The sequence below is a fragment of the Microtus pennsylvanicus genome, chromosome 15, assembly GCF_037038515.1.
Source record: "Microtus pennsylvanicus isolate mMicPen1 chromosome 15, mMicPen1.hap1, whole genome shotgun sequence".
Classification (NCBI taxonomy): domain Eukaryota; kingdom Metazoa; phylum Chordata; class Mammalia; order Rodentia; family Cricetidae; genus Microtus; species Microtus pennsylvanicus.
In genome coordinates this window covers 59,447,507-59,450,808 of record NC_134593.1, presented here as the reverse complement: position 1 = coordinate 59,450,808, position 3,302 = coordinate 59,447,507, and the positions used below count along the sequence as shown (strand labels likewise).

Here is a 3,302-nt window from a genome sequence, read left to right as displayed (position 1 = left end):
GTTTTCACATCGGAACATAAATCACTTTAGTACCAATGCACCAAGTTATTATACCTTTCTTACTGTATTTCTGTCCTTTATGATCCCTGCCTCCTGGGTGTATGCCTCCACAAATAACTTAGCACGAAGCTCTCTTTCAAAAAGATGTGAACAATTTATACGTTTGAGGGGCATAATATTGCTAATTTTTTTATATTTTTACATGTAAATAACTTCAAAATATTTGTTAAAGTCCTTTTTTGAAATAATAATAAAGTTTTGTCTTTTTTCTGTTTTCTCTCTACTTATAGCTTTCTATTACTTAATCCAATAGTTATCTTGATAGGTAACATTCTGTATTTATTTTTCTTGCTCCAGTAATTATTTGAAAACAGAATGAAATAAGTAAAAGTTTTACAAAGTGCATGTTCCTACATTTGTTTTACTCACAAAACGGATTTTTATAAACCCTTCTAAAACATATCAGATTTATAATTTTAAACTGAGAAATGTGTTTTTATGTGTTGGTATATGTGGGAGCTTGAAAGAAATTGTCATCAAAAGAAGTCATATTAGGAGATGTGATCTTGTCAAAGTAGGTGTGGCTTTGTTAGAAATAGGTGTGTCATTGTGGGGGTAGGCTTTGAGATCTTTAGTGCTCAAGCTTCACTCAGCATGACCCTCAGTCTACTTCCTGTTGCCTGCCTATCAATATGTAGCAGTTCCTTCTTCAGTATCATGTCTGCCTGCAGGCCCCCATGCTTCCCACCCTGATGATAATGAACTAAATCTCTGAAAAACTAAGCTGCCACTTCAGCTAAATATTTTCCCTTATAAGAGTTGCCATAGGGGGCTGGAGAGATGGCTCAGAGGTTAAGAGCACTGTTTGCTCTTCCAGAGGTCCTGAGTTCAATTCCCAGCAACCACATGGTGGCTCACAACCCTCTGTAATGAGATCTGGTGCCCTCTTTTGGCCTGCAAGTATACATGCAAGCAGAACACTGTATATGTAATAAATAAAGATTAAAAAAAAAAGGAGTTGCCATAGTCATGGTGTCTCTTCGCAGCAATAGGAACCCTAAGACAGTACATAAAATTAATTTCATGAGCTTGGCTGGTGAGCATTTATTTTGTTTCCAAGATTTTGTCACCATATATGCTTCTAAAAGAAATTTGGGGGGCAGAAGGGATGGCTGAGTTGTTTAAAGTACTTTCTACTCTTGAAGCAGACTCAGGTTTAATTTCCAGCCCCTACAGGGCAGCTAACAAATATCTGTAGCTCCAGATCTAGGAGCCGACATGCCTTCTTCTGACCTCTGCCTGCACCACGCACACACATTCTATGCATGCATACATGGGGGTGAAACAATCATAGCCATAAAATAAGACAAAAACAATAATGTGTGGGTTAAAAGGAATTGTCCGTCCTCTGAATGTGTCAAAATATCTGCCATGAATAATTTCAAATTCTTTTCTTGTCAACTTGTACATTAGAAATGTCTCTTCAACAGAACTGTACATCTTTTGATTTTGCTAAAATCCATTAAAAGTGAAAAAATAGTGAATATTTATTTGAATCATTATAATATAAGATGATTATTTTATCATCTTTGCTATCATATCGTGTAAATAATGTTTGATTATGAACCAAACTGCTCATGTTTGGTAATTTTAGTATTAAACTGAGACTAACCAATTCCAAAATTATACATTTTAAATTTTCTCTAGCTATTTACATCAATTCTAAATGTTGTCTTCTCTATCAATCATCCCAAATCAAAGTAAACCTTCACTAGTGAAAAGATATTTTCAGTAGACTCAGTTCAGTAATAATTATTCCAAACACTAAAATTGTTTCATTCAGTGAAACTTACTCTAATTAAATAAAGCTACTTTGGCTCTTACTTCAATAGGCATTCATTTTTGGAAAATGTAATGACCCTTTTATACAGATACATGCTATTAGGTCACCTGCCAGCAGTCTTTTCTCAAGTTACCTAATTAGCATTCCTTTTAACTAGATATTGAATAATTCCAAGACTTGCACCATTAATTTTTCTCCCTCATGCACATATTGCATATTTTTCTGCACACTTTTTGGCTCTCAGCCTTTGTAGAAAAGTTCAATTCTAGTCAAACACTACATGAGCTAGTTTGAGGATTTAAATTTTATCATTCTCATACTCAAAATGTTAAGTATTATAATAAATAGGCTAATCACTTAATGAGCTGTATTTTAATCCATGTATTATTACTTTATTTGAATGAATAAACTGAAAAATTCTCAAGATGCAAACCAAAGTATTGGGTCTACAAATTTCATTGTGGCCCTGAAGGTCCTCTTCAAGTGCCAGATAGAGAAGGCGGGATTGGAGCACCAGCTTAGACGGGAGGTGGAGATCCAGGCGCACCTACAACACCCAAATATCCTATGCCTGTACAACTACTTCCATGATGCTCACCGGATGTACTTAATTCTGGAATATGCTCCACAGGGCAAACTTTATAAGGACCTTCAGAGAAATGTGTGTTAGATGAGCAGCGTACAGCCACGATAATAGAGGAATTGGCTGATGCCCTGACCTATTGTCATGAGAAGAAAGTGATTCATAGGGACATAAAGCCAGAGAATCTTCTGCTGGGGCTCAGGGGTGAGGTGAAGATCGCAGACTTTGGTTGGTCTGTGCATACCCCTTCTCTCAGGAGAAAGACAATGTGTGGGACTCTGGACTACCTGCCTCCGGAAATGATTGAGGGAAGAAAGTATGATGAGAAGGTGGATCTGTGGTGTATTGGGGTGCTCTGTTATGAACTGCTGCTAGGAAATCCTCCCTTCGAGAGCAGCACTCACAATGAGACATACAAGAGCATCCTCAAGGTAGATTTGAAGTTTCCTCAATCAGTACCTGTAGGGGCACAGGACTTGATCTCCAAGCTTCTCAGGTACCATGCCTCAGAATGACTGAACCTGGACCAGATCCTGAAGCGCTGCTGGGTCCGGGACCACTCTCATAGGATGCTGCCTCCCTGTAATCAGATGGCTTCCTGAGCTCTGCCTGCCTCTGTTAGTTTGTGTTTTTCTCCAAGCTCTCTTACTTCATCTGTTTTGCTTGTTTTCTCTTGTAAGATGTGAATTGAAAGTGATTAATATAAAAAAATTTTGAAAAAAGACACATGAAAAGGTGGGTGTGACTTTCTCCCTCCTTTGGTGAGACTCTCTCCTTCCTTTCTCATGATTCTCTTCTTCCTTTTTCTTGATTCTTCTGCTCCCTGAGATTGCTCATCAGTGACCTCCTCTACTGGAGGAGGTATTTATCACTCAA

At 37.7% G+C, this 3,302-nt stretch overlaps 1 pseudogene; it reads left to right on the top strand.

Moving 5' to 3' along the window:
- The first annotated feature begins 2,243 nt into the window (after positions 1 to 2,243).
- Positions 2,244 to 3,028, top strand: LOC142835638 (aurora kinase C pseudogene; annotated as a pseudogene).
- Positions 3,029 to 3,302: the final 274 nt, after the last annotated feature.